Source organism: Pongo pygmaeus, chromosome 8 (assembly GCF_028885625.2).
Source record: "Pongo pygmaeus isolate AG05252 chromosome 8, NHGRI_mPonPyg2-v2.0_pri, whole genome shotgun sequence".
Classification (NCBI taxonomy): domain Eukaryota; kingdom Metazoa; phylum Chordata; class Mammalia; order Primates; family Hominidae; genus Pongo; species Pongo pygmaeus.
This window is the reverse complement of record NC_072381.2, coordinates 132,207,068-132,227,402: the sequence shown is the minus strand read 5'-3', so window position 1 is coordinate 132,227,402 and position 20,335 is coordinate 132,207,068. Positions and strand designations below refer to the sequence as shown.

At 42.2% G+C, this 20,335-nt stretch overlaps 1 non-coding gene across 1 annotated transcript; it reads left to right on the top strand.

Moving 5' to 3' along the window:
• Positions 1-10,147: 10,147 nt before the first annotated feature.
• On the top strand, positions 10,148-10,222 carry LOC129007000 (small nucleolar RNA SNORD60). The gene has a single exon (XR_008492182.1). It is a non-coding gene; the product is annotated as a small nucleolar RNA SNORD60 (small nucleolar RNA).
• Positions 10,223-20,335: the final 10,113 nt, after the last annotated feature.

Sequence of the window (20,335 nt, the reverse complement as noted above, 5' to 3'; positions counted from 1 at the left end):
GTTCGAGACCAGCCTTGCCAACACAGTGAAACGCATCTCTACTAAAAATACAAAAATTAGCTGGGTGTGGTGGCATGTGCCTGTAATTCCAGTTACTCCAGAGGCTGAGGCATGAGAATCGCTTGAACTCAGGAGATGGAAGCTGCAGTGAGCTGAGATATCACCACTGCACTTCAACCTGGGTGACAGAGCGAGACTGTGTCTCAAAAAATGAAAATGAGACTGTCTCAAAAAAAAAACTTCATTTTTCTAACAGAAATTAAAAAATTTCTTGCATTTCCTTTTGATTTTTCTTAGAATGTCTATCCCTCTGCTTATATTTACCATCAGTTCTTGCATGTTGTCTACTTTTTCCATTAGAGTCCTTAAGAAAATATTTATAGTTATTTTACATTGCTTGCCTGATAATTCAAACATTAGGGTTATACCTGAGTCAGGTTCTGATTCTTTCTTTTTCTTTTTAGACTGTGGGTTTTTTTTCCTTTTGGCTTGCCATATAATTCCCCCTCCCCGCCCTCAGTTTTAACCATTTTTAACTGTATAATTCAATGGCATCAAGTGCATTCACAATGTTGTACAGCCATCACCGGGCATGAGCAGGGTGGGCTCTCACGGTATCTCCAGGTCTAGCATAGCCTGACATATAGTGGTTGCCAACCAAGTCTTTTTTTTTTTTTTGAGACAGAATTTCCTCTGTCACCCGGGCTAAAGTGCAGAGGTGTGATCTCGGCTCACTGCAACCTCTGCCTCCTGGGTTCAAGCAATTCTTGTGCCTCAGCCTCCCAAGTAGCCGGGATTACAGATGGCCGCCACTACACCCGGGTAATTTTTGTATTTTTAGTAGCAATGGGGTTTTACCATGTTGGCCAGACTGGTGTCGAACTCCTGACCTCAGGTGATTTGCCTGCCTTGGCCTCCGAAAGTGCTAGGATTATAGGTGTGAGCCACCTTGCCTGGCCTCAACCAAATCTTGAATTAATACATAGAAATAAAAAATATTTGTTTTACTTTTTTTTTTTTTTCCAGGAAGCTGATTATGTTAGGGCTTAATGTTTTATGGAAGAGAAGCCATAAACCTGGAACTTAGCCTAGTGCTTCAGTGCTTCTTAAACTTTAGTCAGCATTGGAGTCACTTGGAGAGTTGTTAAGATGGACTCTGCAGGTCTGGCTTGGAACCTGAGATTTCCCATTTCTAACATCCTCTTGGGTGATCTTGCAGCTGAGGGTCCCTGGGTCACACCTGGAGTAGCTCTGACTTAGCTCATTCTCTGACTTTATATTAGATGCCTTAAAAATCTGGGTGGTTCCCTGGGAAAAGTAGCAGCTCCATGTCCTGCTCACTAGGTTTTTCTGGTGCACGGTAGCAGCAGCCATGGCAGCAGGCTAGGGCATTTATTTCCCCTTAGACTATAGCAGTTTGAGTCCCTGGGAAGTTGCTAAAAGCACCAGTGTAAGTGGCTTTCATTCCCAAAATCAAGGCCCATGAGTCAGTGTACAACCAGCTCCACCCGGAGTCAGAAGTCTTCCTAAGATTAGGATGGTGTAAAGCCAGGAAAGGCTGCAACTCTCTCTATGCCCCAAAACCAACTGCAAAGAGAAGATTACTCCATGAACTTTGGAGGCCATATTGCTACAAGAAGAGGCTTGGAGTCAATGAATCCTATTTCTCTACTTCCTCTTTCGAAAATCACCCTCAACAGAAATCTTCCAAAAGAAAGCTGTGTGTTCTAAATGATTAGGCTCAGTGATTTGATACCGGCCTCTTTTCCTGGGACAGAAGGGGACCTGGAGATGGCATCTCATGGTGAAGAGCCTTCTGGGTGAGAAGCTTCTATTTTCCGTGTTATTATTTAAATATAATGCAGCTGTTATCACTAGGCAGCTGACACCTTTAGATCTTACAGAGCAGGATGTTAGCCAGCAGCTATAATGCTAATTGTCTGTACTCCTGCCCACACAAATTGGTGCTTTGAAGACCTAAATATTCAGAATGTTGTTGGCAGCTCAGTTAGTGTTAACTTTTTTGGTAAGAAACATGGAAATGAGTCCAAAATGTCACATACATTGGCAAGAGGCACTCAGACCAGGAACACAAGTCATGGCATCTAAGGACATCGGAGAAGTTAGACCAGCCTCTCTTCTATAGAACATGGAGGTTCCCTCAAATAAGTACCATGGGAGTTCTGTTCCTGTTGCCATTGTAGGAATGCTCTAACAGCTATGATTCTAAGTCTGCTCAAGTGATCTTGTACATGGTGAAAACCCTCATGCCTCAGGGTATTGTCTCCAAAGAAACAATTCCAACTTCGAAGGCATATTTTATTAACCTCAAAATGGAATATGTGAACTGTAGACTTGGGAGCATTTGTCTGACACTTCAGTGAATTCTTATATATAGGTACTCCCACATGGGAGCAAAGCTAAGTGCTTTCTTAAACCGGGCACCAGCCTCCTCCCTGGTGGATGCCATTAACAGATAGGCTATGGTAAAAATTCCAGATATGAGTGTGACTGGAACAACTGTTTTTCTGTGATAAAGGAGCTTCACTGAGCTCCAGAATACCTTACATGTCATCCACTCACCCTCCCAGCCGTGGCCTCAAGTTTCCCAAGTGTCTGAGAGTGTCGGACAGCCTCATTTCTGGGAGGACAGTGCAGGCTCATACTCATGAGCCATCTAGGGCACAGAAGCCACTTTTTCCTCCCCAGTGGTCCCATGTTACTCTTCTTCCCAGATGCCATCATCCAGGAAGGTCAAGAGTTCCCCCGAGCCCCTCTTCTCTAGGGCTCATGGTCCCTGGGACCCGAAACTTCAATTTGTTCCAGAAGCTTTAAAATGCCATAGCTTGTCACCGTCACAGGATTGAGAGCCATTTTATGTTTGAGGCAGGTTAGAAACTTGTTCTTTTTTAAAAAGATGACTTTTCTCATCCTCAGCCTTGGGCTGTTGAATTTATTGCATCTCTCTTCCTGTAGGTGTAAAGGAATAAATTAACATAGCATTGTCTCCTAATTGCTTGATTGCAATTAATTGCCTTTGTGCATCTGGGCACTCATCTTTCATGTGTGAAGGTATGACAATGGAAACAAATGGGGTAACTGTTTTGGATTTTAAAATGTTCCCTGATTTTTTCTGGGGAGGCTGAGGCAGGAGAATCACTTGAACCCGGGAGGCGGAGGTTGCAGTGAGCCGAGATTGCACCACTGCACTCCAGCCTGGCGACAGAGCGAGACATCGTCTCAAAAAAAAAAAAAAAAAAAAAAGTTCCCTGATTTTTTTAGAATTCTGTAATCTAGTGGCATATATCAGCACCAGTGCCTGGCTTGCTTGGGCTTCTGTGTTTAGAAAATGTACTGTGTTGGTTGGGTGTTTGGTGTAATCTAGGGCTGCCCTATCCAATATGGAGCCCGCCAGCTGCGTGTGGCTATGGAGCACTGGCAATGTGTTGGAAGTATGAAATACAACCTGGATCTCAAACACTTAGTGGGAAAAAGAAAATGTAAAAATGTCTCATTAATATTATTTATATTGATTACGTGTTATAAGAATAATATTCCAGTTATGTTGAGTAAAATAGAATACATCATTAAAATGAGCTTCACCCGTTTCCTTTTACTTTTTAAAAAATGTGGCTACTAGAAAATTCAAATTACGTGTGTGGCTAAAGTTACTTCTATTGGACAGGGTTGGTCTAGATAGCTCAGGTTATTGTGTAATTCAAGGAAGAGCTCAAACCTCTTCAAAAACGATGTCAATCATCACCATAGGCTTGTTCATACTTCTGGTTACCCACTACATAGGGAAGCTTCCTTGCTGTATCAATTTACTTGAAACTCTTTTCAATACCTAGGCTATAATGCTTTTTGAAGAATCATAGCATTTTGTAAAAGATCTCTGGGAATTTTCTGATGCTGCTTGGTCATATTGTCTTGATCTTCTTGGTGACCGAGAGGAATTCCACAGTAAATGGCCCCTTCAGGAGTTTGTAGGAGCCACACATCCGTTTATTAAAGGCAACAGGTGGTGTCTTTATTTTGCTTTATGAAAATAAAAAAAAATCAACTGAATATGTTGGTTGGAATCACATTTTTGAAATATGTATTTAGTATCTGGGTAAAACTGGGCAAATTTCAAAATGCAGAAAAGCCTATGTTACAGAAGACAATACAATTAAGATCAGAAAAATGTCAGTGTGGAAATAAAGTGTTCAGGAAACTATGAATGTAATTTATAAAACTGATGAATCCTGTATAATGTAAACTGCACAAGCAAAACGGTCTAATGGCTTCATTGTAGGACATTAGCTCCCTCAAAGTACCTTCTTTTCCAGATGCTTCCAGACTATTTCTGTGATTTCCTCAAGGGTTTCCAGATTTAGCAAATAAAAATACAGAATGTCTGATTAAATTCAAATATCAGATAAACAATGACAAATTTTTAGTATAAGTATGCCCCATGCAATATTTGGGTCCTCTTATACTAAACAATGATTCACTGTTAAGCTGAAACAATTATTTTACATGGGACTCTGCAGATGCGGTTAAGAATCTTGCCTTGGGGAGACTTCCGTGGATTATCCAGGTGGGCCCAACACATTCATAAGGCGTGAAGGTGGGAGTCAGAGGAGGTGTGACCGTGGATGCAGAGTCAGTGTCAGGCAGCCATGAGCCGAGGAATACAGGAGCCCCCTAGCAGGTGGAAAATACAAAGAAACAAATTCTCCTCTAAGGCCTCTAGGAGACACACAGGCCTTGATTTCAGCCCTCTAAGACAGCTTTCGGTGACTTTGGACCTACAAAAGTGTGGGAGTAAATTTGTATTCTTTGAAGTCACTAAGTTTGTGCTCATTTGTTTCAACAGCAATAGGAAACTTGTACAGGGGCTGAGCTGGGTTTTCCCACGGGCTCCTCTAGGTCCTACAGCACAACAAAGACCAGTTTCTGACTTCCAGAAAAATATTGAGTGATCCATGATCATAGGCAAACCCTATGATTGACCCCTGTGATTGACCCTTATGATTGCCCATAGGCAATCCAATGTCATGTACAAACCCCGCACAGGTCCTCTCTCAGCCCCACCCGACCTGGGCTCCCAGAATGCTTCTGTCTCACAGCTGTGTGTTTCCAAGCCAAACTGGTCCTGGACCCCGGGACTAGGAGGACATTTCCCCCCTCGCCTGAGTCAGAAGTCCACCTAGGTTTGATTTCTTTAGGGCCACTGTTTTGCCCCACTGCCAGCCACAGGAAATGCATACATTTCTCCAAGCTGGGTTACCTGGTCTTAAATCCTGCCTGTGTTCCAGGCTGAGCTGGGGGAGGTAAGCCTGGAGTGCTGGTGAGTCTCCCCTCTTGGGGTGAGGTGAGGAACGACCCTTGTGTATCCTTTCTCTAGACCTCGACATCCTATCCTCATGGTCCAACAGTTGCTCTAAGAACCTACTCGCAGTGCTGTAAGACACAAGAGAATGGGCAAAGGGCAGGTTCAACCATCGCTTAGGAGGGAAATGCCTACCTGTCACCAACACTCTGTGGAGTTGGCAGCTCTGCCCACGAAAATAACAGTGTCTGGGATGACTATGCAGTGCCACGTGGCACTCCAAAGCCATATTTTCTCAAACCCCTCCTTTCTAGTAAAGTCTCTTTGCTCTGGATTTTGTACGGACCTTTGGCACGTTTCCCTAGAACTAAGAAGAGATTACATCAAAATGCAAATTCAAGCACATCCCACTCAGGAATAAAACTGTTCACACATGGAAACGAGTTTCCCAGTTTCTCTTCATCTAGGTTCAAAAAACCCTCAGCCACCCATCTCACCTCAGGTTATCTTGTTATGCAGTTTTGGAGTGAAATGGACTTGGTCATCATCTCCCAGACCTTAGAAAGAGGAACCATCCAGAAATGTAGAGGAGGTGATTTTAGAGTGTACCAGTGGGTAGTGAGTCATGGGTGTTTAGAGCAAGGGGCCTTAGCCTCAGGCTGTTTGTAAGTTTACAGTGATAAGATTATTTAGTATAGCTACTCTAGTGGGTGAGTTTTCCAATATTTTCCTCTTCTTTCAGCCATTTCTTCCTAAAAAGGAAAAAAAAATTGCTTTTAAGCAAGACTGCCTTAGGTCTGTACCTTACTCAGAGTTGGTGCTCAAAAAACACATTTTAAATATGGGGTGGTTGAGAGGAAGCTGAGGAAGAGGGCCCACTTGGTGAGTGTGTTTAAGATTTCCAGGGAGCGGCTGGGGAAGAAGGGAGAAGGAAAGACTGAGCCTTAAGGACTTTAACCCTGAGTGAAGAAGATGCTGGTGGTTGCTCTCGCCCCAGTTTCTTGCAGAGTATTTCCACAGGGCTTGGGAGTACAGAAAATCTAACCAACTTGAAGTTCCTACTGAGAAAGTGAGAAGAGAAGGCACCCATTGCAGAGGTGGGGGCCATTTCCTCTCTCATCTTTTGTGGGCTTGTTCAAGATAAAGTCTTCCCTTGGGGGAGAGGTAGAGCAGGAGTTGGAAGCTCCGTTGACAGTCATAGTAGATCTCTCTAATCATTAAAAACAGGCTGGGTGCAGTGGCTCATGCCTGTAATCCCAGCACTTTGGGAGGCCAAGACAGGCAGATCACCTGAGGTCAGGAGTTTGAGACCAGCCTAACTAACATAGTGAAACCCCATCTCTACTAAAAATACACAAATTAGTCAGGGGTGGTGATGCACGCCTGTAATCCCAGCTACTCGGGAAGCTGAGGCAGGAGAATCGCTTGAATCCAGGAGGTGGAGGTTGCAGTGAGCGAAGATCATGTCGCTGCACTCCAGACTGGGCAACAGAGACAGAGTTTGTCTCAAAAAAAAAAAAAAAAAAAAAAAAATGCTGGGCATGGTGGCTCGCACCTGTAATCCCAGCACTTTGGGAGGCTGAGATGGGTGGATCACGAGGTCAAGAGATCGAGACCATCCTGGCCAACACGGTGAAACCCCATCTCTACTAAAAATACAAAAATTAGCTGGAGGTGGTGGCGTGTGCCTGTAGTCCCAGCTACTCAGGAGGCTGAGGCAGGAGAATTGCTTGAACCCAGGAGGCAGAGGTTGCAGTGAGCTGAGATGGTGCCACTGCCCTCCAGCCTGATGACAGAGCAAGACTTCATCTTAAAAAAAAAAAATCCACTGGGGAGAATTTCATGGGGAACATACTTTCTTTTTGAAAATTAGAGGTAATATTGAAGGAAAGTCCATGTGAAACTCAGGGCAGCGCCAGGGTCTGGACATGTTCCCCGAGGTTTCAGCAAATCCCAGTTTCTGCTTTGGCAGGCCCCAGGGGTCTGTCTGCTCACAGCCACTCTGAGTGCACAACTCTGTCCCTCCCTTGATTTTCACACTGGAGGCATGTGTAGGGGCAGTGGACTTGAAGGAAAGTTGAGGAGACAGAATTGATTTGCAACTTGAAATTGAATCTTATAATAGCTATTCTCTGTTTCAAAGTCCCTGGGGCGCTCTCCTTCAACCTTTCTCCCCAGCTTCTCTCCTGTCCTTGACTCCCCCATACAGAGCAGCTCACCTGTGTCTTGTTAACTTGTTCTAAGTCAACCTGAGTGAGAGGAGCTTTCCTTCAACCCCACAAGCAGCTGATCAAGATATTTTCCTAAATAATGAGAGCAAGCCCCCACCACCCCAAAAGAGAATGTTAGTGCTTTCATTCAGATAACTTTTAAAATCCCACTACACAAATAAATATGGTATATCTGCACTTTAAAATTATATATTATGAAGCACCTTTTTTTTGGTAACGTATGTGAAAATTCAGTCTTGAGTTAGCTTAATAACAACTTCACTGTTTTTTTTCTATCATTACTATAATGGATTAAAAAGATTCAATGAGAAAGTGCAGTAGTGCACAGGATTATCTTATTATCTTCATTAAATATTGCCTAAGAAAGTGATAATTATTGTAGTCAAACTGTCAAAGCCAAAATGAGTCACAAGACAAATATTGTAGTTAAACCCTCTAGTTTCTCCAGTGCAGGCATTTACCTAGAAAATGTAGGTTTCTTAGCTCTTCTAATTAACAGAGAAATGCTTTCACAGGTGTGATAGACATACATGATCCCTCACTAAGATATCCCACTGAAGGAAACTTGCAGGTTGTGGATGTAAACTATTTATGGCCATATAATGCCATTTTCTAAAAGGAAATTTTGAGAAATATTCCAAAAGACTAGAGGCTGCATAATTTGCAGTCAAGACATGCCACCCTGGAGTATTTGTAAACACATTTATGAGCATACATGCCAGAGACATTTGCATATTATAACTTTTAATTGGTCTTGTGATTCCGCATGGAAACCTTTAGTTGAATGGAAATTCTGCTCCTCCCTCCTCTAGACAAGAAGGTTTCCTCTAAAGCCTTCCCAGGCTGGCTGACAAAAAAGAGCAGTAGCCTGAATCATGTTTTTTAGCAAATATGTAACTTTTTCCCTTAGGGCAAGAATTCCCCTCCCTGCTAATCAAGTGACATTAGATATGTGGCAGCTCACTGATATCACCTCCTCAGCACTTCTTCATCCTTCAGTCCTCTGCCATCAAAGGCCCAGACCAGGACTGGCTGTGTAATCTGTGGGGCCCAGTGCAAAATGAAAATGTGGGGTCTTTGTTCAAAAATTAGAAATTTCAAGATGGCAACAGTCAAGCATTAAGCCAGTGCTCTGTTCTGAGCCCTGGGCTGTGCACGCCTGCCCAAGTTGCATGCTCTTGAAGCTGGTCCCGTTCAGAGTCTGTTTGGCTCTCTCCACCCTATCAATGTGCCGACTTGCCCAATTCACTTTACTTTAGTAAATCTTCTATTTCTACACTGGAAATGAATTGTCTCTTTCCCTGGCCATAGAAACAGGAGCCCCCAAGCTTTGAGGGAACTGAAACGTCAGGAGGAGTGGCTCTCCTTGTGGCTCCTTCAGTTTCTTACTGTCTTAGTCCATTCTCATGCTGCTAATAAAGAATATTGGAGACTGGGTAATTTATAAAGGAAAGAGGTTGAATTGACTCACAGTTCCGCAGGGCTGGGGAGGCCTCAGGAAACTTAGAATCATGGCACAAGGGGAAGCAAACACATCCTTCTTCACACGGTGACAGCAAGGAGAAGCACAGAGCAAAATGGGGAAAAGCCCCTTATAAGAACCTCAGATCTCATGAGAACTCACTATCACGAGAACAGCATGAGGGTAACCGCCCTGTACCATGTGATTAAATTACCTCCCACAACGCATGGGGATTATGGGAACTACAGTTTAAGATGAGATTTGGGTGGGGATACAGCCAAACCATATCACTTACATCACTGCTAATTGAACATTCAAGCAGCGTTTCTCCTTTGGGCATTTTATAGTTCACAAACATCTCTTCATGTAACATTATTCTATTATTTCATCTGAATTGGATTATTATTCTTTCCTGAAGTTTCAAGATGGATGTTGTGGTCACCGGACACCTAGCAAGTCTACCTAATAATTCAAAAGAGGAAATTTAGGTCTAAGAAAAATTTGAGAACATTGGAAGAAAGGGATCAAGGTTAATTTCAGGGGAGGTTTTGAATTGACTCCAGGAGAACTTATTTCAGCAAATGAATTTATCAGAGCGAATAATTATTGCATGGGTAGCATGGGCTGGGTGGCACTCATTCATCAGTGGGTAAGGTATGGGCTGCTCTCTAAAGGAATTTATAGTTAGTGAAAAGACGGGGCATGGATGCCCATGGTTTTAATGAGCATGACAGAAAAGCAGGAATCTGGGAAGGCTTCCTGACAGGTGGATTAGAGCTGGGCCTCAAATGGTTTCGACAAATAGAGATGGAAAGTGAGGAAGGGTACTCCAGGAAGAATCTGTGTGAGCAAAGGCCTAGAGGTAGGGCAGTCCAGGGCCTGCTTGGGTAGTGGCAGATACTCCATTTATGAGGAAATATGCAGTCAATGTGAAGGGGAGTAGGAAATAAAGCTGCAAAAATGGCTGGGACAAGACTTACAAGGGGCTCAGCTGCCAAGGGAAGGAGACTGAACTCTACAGAGAGCAATGTGAGAAGTGGCTGTGGGGGCTGACAGTGGCTTTTGAATTTGGGAATTGTATGTTATAATTTAGGAAGATGGACCAGGCAGTTGTGTTAGAAAAAATAGACACTTCAGAGGCTATGATGAATTGCTTTAATTTCTGACACCTTGTATGAAAGCTGCACTTGCAGTCTTGCAAGACTGAGGCTTGGGGGAGGAAAAAAAAAAGAAGAAAAAAGAGAGATCCTTGGGGTGGGAGGCAAGGCAGTTGGAAGGTTAGTGTTTGGGAGAACTGCAATAATGGCTTGAACATGATTCACAGCAAAAATAATGAAATAGTTTCCAGGGCTGGCAAAGAATGCAAGGGATAACTCCATGGTTGGGTGGCTGGAAGGATGTTGGCTCGCCTGATAGAAATATAGAGTTCGAGGTAGAAGGCGGTGTGAGGGGCATAAGCATCTCAGTGGGCTGATGGTGAGCAGGGGTGTCTGCTGGCACACACAGGTTAGGACACACGGGAGACACTCCACACAGCTGGCAGTGAGCCAGGAGAGTTCACGCGCTGGAGTTCTCTTCAGAGAGTGCTAGCCGGGGCCTAGGAGGTCGACATGGAGAGAGTGGGAAAGAGCTGGGCCAAGGGACAGATCTCTACTTAGGAGGCCATGGGGGAAGGTAGAGATGCAGTCCAGTTGAGAAATCTGGGAAGAGCGCCCAGAGAGGGGAGCACAGGGTGCTTCATGGGAAGGGGAAGCACCAGGAAGGGGGTGGCTGGTTGGCAGGGTCAAAGACGGTGAGGGCGAAAGACCACCTGATGAGGAGGTGAGAAGGTCAGTGGGGGCCTTGAGGAAGCAGATCTGGTGTGAGGCTATCCAGAGACTGAGGAGGCAGAATGTTTAGACCATGGAACACGCACCTAAGGGATGGGGAAAGGAAGGGGAGACTCAGCTTGCAAAGGTGGCATTGCAGAGGTTTGACTTTCTGTGCGGGGGGTGTCTAAGTGTGTCTGTGGCTTGAAGACAGGGAAGTAGTGAAAGAGAAAATATGCAAGAGAGGGAGAGCCACGACCGAGCAGAATGTAAAAGCAGGTGAGAAAAGATGCCAAGGGCCATGTCTTCCTAGATGGGGAGAGAAATGAAGACACCAGACACCATTTCCATAGATGCCCTCTCTGTTGTCCCAAACATCACCAGATGCCACAGATGTTACTTGTTGGAGATGCAGATTAAATTAATGTATGCTAAAATTAGACTTTATGTTATACAGCTTTGTCCAATAAACACCTTCTTGGTGATACTATCAACCACAGACATAGGGGAGGGCCAGGCTCATCTCGGTGGAGGGCCACCATTCCATTTCGTCTGGAGATTGGCTCAAAGTTCCTTAATCCATTCTATCTTCTCTTTGCTGTGATGTCTCATGCCTCTATAACTACTGCTCTAGCATCTACATATTGATAGAATTTTTGGGTACTGGAAGCTGCTTTTCTTTCCTGGCATTTTCACATACATTTGACACTCACTATGACTCTGTGAAGAACTTAGGGCAGTTAATGCTGTGTCCACTTCCCAGATCAGCAGCCTGAAACCTGGGGATGTTGAACAATTAATCAAAGTCATACAAGCACTGTTATGGGACTGGAAATGGGGTCTTTTGAACACCTGATGTAATTCTCTTTCTGCAACATGAGATACGGGGTAAGAGTTCCCCACCAGGCACTTTGACAGCAACTTTTTGAGACAGTAGTCAGAGTCAAGGCTTTCTAAGTGGAATTAGAATTTAAGGTCAGCCCTGCAGTGCCCAGGCTGAGTATGATCTCCTGCTGGTTACTCAAAGAGTGGGAATTTTCTGTTTTCTGAGGTGCGATACCCGTGATGGTGCTGGAGGGTTTTACGCCCATATACCTCGTTGCACTCATACATAGGGTCAGGCAGAGGGGCCATCTGATGCAAGAAGCACCAACAAATGAGAGAAGACAAAGCAGAGGGAGGCCCAGGAGAACGAGATGAGTTGCTGCAAAGGTGTACTTAGCATCACAATGGGGCAGTGCCACGAGCCAAGCAAATCCAATTTATTTTTCTGATAAGTAACTGCTGCTCTGGTCATTGTGCAATGATATCAGGCTCTCTTCATGCATCCCTTTCTTTCACCAAGAATCCATTAGTCTTGCATGCATCTTCAATTATCCTGTTACATAGTGAGGAAGCAGTCATTTCAGTTGACACAAAATCTCCTTTTTACTCTCCTATTTGAATGGAAGGATAAGACCCTAGAACACTAATAATCTTTTCTTACATCACATAAAATAGAAAAATGATTTATGGATTTCCAAACACAACTAATGCATTGATGCCTGTGTGTAGAACCCATCCCTGTTCACTCATTCATTCAAAAAGCATCTGTGGAGTACCTACTGTGTGCAAGGAATGCGGATAAATCCTGAATACTTTGCACATTTGACAAGGGGCCCATCTACCTTGTCTAAGAGAATGGACATGTTTTGGGCTATTTCAAATCCACCCCAATAGGAAGAGTGTGTATATATATATATATATTTATTTATTTATTTATTTTATTTTATTTTTTTGAGACACAGTCTTGCTCTGTCACCCAGGCTGGAGTGCAGTGGCAGGATCTCGGCTCACTGCAACCTCCACCTCCCAGGTTCACGCCATTCTCCTGCCTCAGCCTCCCAAGTAGCTGGGACTACAGGTGCCCACCACCACGCCCGGCTAATTTTTTGTGTTTTTTTTAGTAGAGACGGGGTTTCACCATGTTAGCCAGGATGGTCTCAATCTCCTGACCTCGTGATCTGCCCGCCTCGCCCTCCCAAAGTGCTGGGATTATAGGCATGAGCCACCGTGCCCGGCCGAGTGTTATTATATTAATAATATGGTTGTGAAGGTCTCTCTATTGATGACAAGCCTGTCAAAGAGCTTACACTCTTTGAATCTATGAAAAATTCAAAACAGTTACACCGTTATAAGAAAGGTACAAGTGCAGCACACAGAACATTGGTCTCTTAAACCATTTGGGAGTCATTTGGCGAGCTGATGCCTCATCTTCCCTGAAGACTTTACTAAACTCCTTATAGAAAAGGCACCATTTGACCTAAACTCTGGAAAAATGAAGAGAATTTTAGATATGCAGGAATGAGCAAAAGGCCATCCCAGATACAAGGATTAAGCTGAACAAAGGTAGAAAAGTGGAACATTATGGAGACACACAGAAGATAGTGTAGGGAGAAAACATAATTTTTTTCCTTTCCCTTTATAGGTTCTTAGCTGAGATGCTTTCCTGAAAGCAAAAGTCAGATAAACAAAAGAAAAAAATTTGTTAATGCATGTTCTACCCATCATGGGAGAGAGGCCTCACTTCGAAAGTATTTCTTTCTCAAGGCAGTGGCTTAGGGGCTTTGCTTAAGTAGTATTTTAACAAAGAGCCATAAATCTTCTATAGTGACAAGACAAGAGAGTATTTTCAGGCTTCTAAAAGGCAAGACAATGTGGGAAAGAAAATTTATGGGGAGAGTGAAGTCAGCTCCTAGATCCTCTGACACTGCTATCTCTGAGCTCTGTTTCTGAGCTGATAAAGGCAAAGAGGGGGGCAGAGTGTGCGGCTGTGTCTTAACCTTTTAACTTTAGCTAAAATCCCCAGTGTCTTAGAGAGGGATATTTCAGTATTCTTTAATAGTAAAATTACAGAAAACAAGAGCAAATTGTGTGCCACTTAATACTTTTGGTTGTAGATAACAAACCCCATCACCCACCAGCTGAAGATAGAAGGAATCTATTGTTTCACATGAGTGAGAGCCAGGCCTAGCTTTAGGTATCCATCTGGACATTCATCAAAAAATGTCCAGACCCTGTGTTTCTACTTCTTATTGTTTGACTTCAGTTATGGGCTTCATCCCAGACAGTCTTTTCTCTCATGTCACAGAAGGGCTGCAACAGCTCCAGACCTTGCATTCTCTCTGTCTCTCTCTCTCTTTTTTTTTCCTGAGACGAAGTCCTGCTCCATTGCCCAGGGTGGAGTGCATGGCGTCATCTCCGCTCACTGAAACTTCTGCCTCCCGGGTTCAAGTGATTCTCCTGCCTTAGCCTCCTGAGTAGCTGGAATCACAGGTGTACACTACCACACCCGGCTAATTCTTGTATTTTTAGTAGAGACGGGGTTTCACCGTGTTGGCCAGGCAGACCTTGAACTCCTTACCTCAAGCGATCCACCTCAGCCTCAGCCTCAGCCTCCCAAAGTGCTGGGATTATAGGCGTAAGCCACTGCACCTGGCCCTTTTTTTTTTTTTTAATGGTTATGAGTTCGAGGGTGAAATATTTTATTTTAATTTTTTTAAAGTTAATTCAATAGCTTTTGGGGTACAAGTGGTTTTTTATTACATGGATGAATTATAGAGTGGTGAATTCTGAGATTTTAGTGCACTTGTCATCCGAGTAGTGTACATCGTACCTAATGTGTAGTTTTAAAACTCTTAGTACCCCTCCTACTCTCCCCTTTCTGAGTCTGTAAGTCCACTCTGTATGCCTTTGCTTACTCACAGCTTAGCTCCCACTTATGAGTGACAACATATGGTTTTTGGTTTGCCACTCCTGTGTTATTTCACTTAGAATAATGGCCTCCAGCTCCAATCCAAGTTGTTGAGAAAGACATCATTTCGTTGCTTGTAATGGCTGAGTAGTATTCCATGGTACATATGCACCACATTTTATTTATCCACTCAGTCAATGGGCACTTAGTCAATGGGACCACATCTTTGCAATTGTTAATTGTGCTGCTATAAACATACGTGTGCAAGTCAGACCCTGCGTTCTCTCAGCAGAAAATGATATATCTTTCCCTGGATAGCTAAAAGACACCTCGTTACATCTTGTTGCTTCTGATTGGTCATGTGTTCATCCTTCAATCAATTACTGTGCCCAAAACAATGTGATCTTTACTGATTGGCTGAGATTTAGCTCATGCGCTTCCACTGGAGCTGGGTTGAGGCCATGTCTCTTCCAATAACAAGGAATGAGAGTTTGGTGGAGGTGGTTTTCCAGCAAGAAATAACGGTGTAGTTGCAAAAAAAGTAGAATAGACTACAGGAGATAATGGAAAAGAAGTCTGAATGTCCACAGCAGGCAGAGGGTCCGGGGGTCAGATTGGAAAGGTAGTAGATACCAATATTGGTCGCTCAGGACACTCAATGTCTTGGGGTCAGCCTTTGTGTCTGTTCAGAGTAATAATAGTAGCAATGATTTACTCTGTGCTAGACGTTGTTCCATATACTTTATTCTCATTAACTAATTTTCATATGTGACTAGTACAGTGCTGGGCATAACTGACCTCTCAATAAACATCCACTGACTTGGAGCCACTGTTTAAAGATGCCCAAAGACACAGAGCCCTGAGAAAGCATGGCCATCAGAGGTGTGGGAAATCAGCCATTCCTGGAGCATATTATGCTCCTACTGTTTAAAATTTTTGCAGCTTAGTAAGAGGTAGCCCTTGGCCATAATTGCCTCTTGGTACAATTTAGGATGCAGAGGATTTAGAGGAGTTCCCCAGGAAAGGACTGTTCAATAAAATAGTAGCTCACTGAAGTATAGAAATTAGAAGTATTAACCCTGATGGCCTCACAGAGGTGGGTTTATTACAAAGGCTCAGCATCAGGGACCAGCACTTGTACTGTCCCCTTCCAAGACCTTGGGAGGGGCCCCTGCAATGTGTCCGCATGGCCATGTTTTATAAAGTTTGCAAGAAAAGTTTCCTGAAATGAATCACTTGAAACTGAAAGTTGAAAGGGCAAACAGTGTGTCTACGTTGATACAGAATGGCTATATTCGAGAAAAAAACTTAAAGACTTTTAATAAAAATATGTACAATGACAGGAAAAAGAAAATAATCTTTGGACATTCACATGAAAAAGTCAAGTCATTTTAAGGGAGAGACACTCAAATTGTAATCAGACTTTTCAACAGCAACAATTCATACCAGAAGGCAACAGAATTACATATTTAAGATACCCAAGGAAAGAAAATGTGAACCAATAATTTTATATCCAGCCAAGCTCTCTTTCAAGATAAATACAGCCACAGACAAATTCTCATGAATATGCAAGAACTTAGGGCTATTGTTACCTTGAGCCTTGCTCTAATGGAGAAAGAGTTGTGGGCAACTAAAATGACTGAGGGACATTGGCAAAAGGACTGCTGGTGAGCTTAAATATATAACTGATGGTTATAAGGAGAGAGATAGCACAGGTCTCTCACCATACTGATGCTGTACAGCTATCAAAAATGGGAAGCATTTATGAAGAAAACGATAAGCTCATTGTTGGACTTATTGGTATTAACTGGGAGCAAAATGATATTTCATATTAGAAGCTAGGGAGAAGAATGAGAGTGTAAAGAAGAGACTACTAGCTAATTTTAATATTTTTAAAATAGTAGGTGATCAATAAATAAAAGTCACAAGAGGAGAGACCAAAGTATTATAAAATGGTACTAGCATAAAGGTAACTACTTGTACAAAAATACAAACCTTCCTGAATCCCAAAAGATTAAAAATAAAGAGTAGGAAGATAAAAAAATCAAAAAGACTATATACTGAGGGCTGGGTGTGGTGGCTGACGCCTATAATCCCAGCAGTTTGGAATGCTGAGGCAGGAGGATCATTTGAGATCAGTTCAAGACCAGACTGGGTAACATGGCAAGACAGTGTCTCTAAAAAAAAGACTATATACTGGAAGACTGTTATGTATATTTAAAAATACATATAAATGTATATATATACACACACATGTAAATTATATATAGGTATATATATACACGTGTAAATGTGTATATATGTGTATATATACGTGTAAATGTGTATATATGTGTATATATACGTGTAAATGTGTATATATGTGTATATATACGTGTAAATGTGTATATATGTGTATATATACGTGTAAATGTATATATGTGTATATATACGTGTAAATGTATATATATGTGTATATATACGTGTAAATGTATATATGTGTATATATACGTGTAAATGTATATATATGTGTATATATACGTGTAAATGTATATATATGTGTATATATACGTGTATACACACATGCATATACATATACACTTTTTTTTTTTGACATGGAGTCTCGCTCTGCTGCCCAGGTTGGAGTGCAATGGCATGATCTCAGCTCACGGCAACATCTGCCTCCTGGGTTCAAGCAATTCTCCTGCCTCAGCCTTCCAAGTAGCTGGGATTACAAGCATGTGCCCCCATGCCCAGCTAATTTTTCTATTTTCAATAGAGACGAGGTTTCACCATGTTGGCCAGGCTGGTCTCTAACTCCTGACCTCAAGTAATCCACCCACCTCAGCCTCCCAAAATGCTGGAATCACAGCATGAGCCACCTTGCCTGGCCCATATATACATATTTATAGATGGTCCCCAATTTGTAATGGTTCAACTTAAAATTTTTTTGACTTTTCTGTGGGTATTCTTTGGTATTAAATGCATTTTCAATTTAACAATATTTTTGACTTATTATAGGTTTGTGTGGACATAACTCCATCGTAAGTCAAGGAGTATCTGTATATATACTCACAAGCATATAATATAACAGAACTGAGACAAAATAATAATAGCAAATGTACCAGGTGTGGTGGCTCATGCCTGTAATCCCAGCACTTTGGTAGTCTGAGGCAGGAGGATTACTTGAGGCCAAGAGTTAGAGACCAGCCTGGGCCACATAGTGAGACCCCATCAAGAAAGAAGAAAAATAAAGAAAATGATTGAGAGAGTGAGTGAGTGGGAGAGAGAGAGAGAAAGGGGAAGAACAAGGAGAAGGAGGAGGAGGAGAAGGAGAAGGGGAAAGGCTTACCCTATTAAAAGAAAAAGATTTAGAGTTTTGGCTACCAAACAAAAATTCAGCACAATGCTCTACATAGAAGACGCTCCTAAAATTAAGAGATTCAGAGACATTAACAATTAAAGAATAGACAAACTTATACTACGTAAAATAATACATAAATAAAAAAGATAAAAGTTCAAGGAAGAAAGATTGGTATCTGGTGAGGTAGAATTCAGATCAGAAAGCATTTTAAGAGATAAACATAGTTTATAATCTTCACAATGAAGATACTAGTTATTAATATTTAGGCATCCAGTAATAAACCTCTGCTTTATTGATAAAGCAGAATCAATGAGAAAGTCAAGAAGTTGTTAAATACATTAATATTAGAATCCACCTCTCTCAATTGCAGGAATATCATATGGACAAAAAAGTTGGTGAGAATATGAGAGATCTAATTAGCATGTGTAAGGTAAATCATATATATGTATAATATAAGACACTTTATTTTAAAATACATAGGACATTTAAAAAGTGGATCAAATCATCCCGTAAAAAAAATTTCAATGAATTTAAAGAAACAGAAATAATACAACTAGCATTCTCGGACCACAATAAACCAGAGAAATTAGCACTAGTTATTGTTTTAATTTGAGTTTGACAAGTACCTTCTAAAAATCATTTAGAACAACAAATGCAGAAGATTTACTAGGAGAACCTGGAAGAAGATGAGCAGCAGGGGTGGGGAGCAGAGGCTAAATGTCCAATAAAGCCTCTAAAAGTAAAACATTACAACATATCATAAAGCCTCTACAAATAAAATGGTGTGGAATTGGCACATGCCTAGATAGACTGACCAATGGAACAAAGTAGAAAAACCTGGAAACAGATCCAATTGCATATGGAAATTTAGTACTTGTTGAAGATTGGATTTCAAACCAGAGTGGAAACAGCAAGGACACCCCTATCCTTTGGTCAGAGGAAGTTGCAGTCATGGGTGCACCGGGTTGGAGAGTGTCTTAGTCCATTTTTTTGCTGCTATCACAAAATAACTACAGACCTGGTAATTTATAAATACAGATATTTATTTCTTACAATTCTGAAGGTTGAGAAGTCCAAGATCCAGGGGCTGGCATCTGGTAAGGGCCTTTGTGCTATGTCAGTCCATGGCAGAAGGCGAGAGGGCAAGAGAACGTGTGAGGGAGCCAGAAGCTAGAGGGGGCTGAACTCACTTTTACACCCAACCCATTCTTGTGATAACTAACCTACTCTAGTGATAATGACTTTAATCCTATTTGTGAGGGCTGAGGCCTCATGACCTAATCACTTCTTGTTAGGCCTCATCTCCCAACACTGTTGCACTGGGGATTAAGTTTCCAACACATGTACTTTGTGGGACACATTTGAACCATAGCAGATGGTGACTCCCCAAAGGTGCATGCCCTTCTCAGAATCTCAGAATACAAACTTATTTGGAAGTAAGATTCTTGCAGATGTAATTAGTTCAGATGGAGTCATACTGGAGTGGGGTGGGCCCTTAATCCATTGTGACTGATGTCCTCATAAGAGCAGAAGACACAGAGACATGCAGGGAGAAAGCTGTGGGATGGCAGAAGCAGAGACTGGAGTGACGCATCTACAAGCCAAGAATATCAAGGACTGCTGGCAACACCAGAAGCTAAGAGACAGGCATGAAACAGATTCTCCCCAAGAAACTTTAGAGAGAGCATGGCCCTGCCAACAACTTGAGTTCAGACTTCAAGCATCCAGAGCTGTGTAAATTTCTGTTGTTTTAAGCCATCCAGTACTTGGTTATGGCAGCCCTAGGAAGCAGATACACTGGGCATAGAGACTGAGAGGGTATTGGACAAGAGCTACGATGAAGTGGCCCATGATAATCCTGTGAAAAGGATGGGGTGGGGAGAAAAGGACGGGTTTAAGAAATATCTAGGAGACAGAACTCATGGGACTTAGACTGGGGAAGAGGAAGGAGCCAGGTCTGTAAGTGGGTGACTTGTACATGCTGTCTCTTGAGACTGGAATAGCTATACAGGGTCAGTTTGATGTGGGGAGAGGGAAGATGGTTTTTATTGGGGAAATGATGGGTTTGCTTTTGGAACATGGCTGAATATATGGGACCAGGGCTTAGGAAAATTCAGACTAGAGATTTTGATTTAGCAATTAACACCATATGCTACAAATCATTGCATCTTAAACATTTTTGACGTTAGTTATTTGGGACACAAACTCTGTGACTCCCAACTGCCCTGTCCCAACTTCTCAGCTGAAGAAACATTTCTAACATCCAGAAAATTTCACTGTCCAAAGACATTCCAAGGGGATTATTTATATAACAACAAAATAATAGAAGTGGCATACTTATCATTATATAATTATCTATAATAACATCTCACAAATCTTAGCAATAGGAGTTTGAAGAGTTCATATTTGTACCATTACACAGTGTCCTAAATCTAAGCACT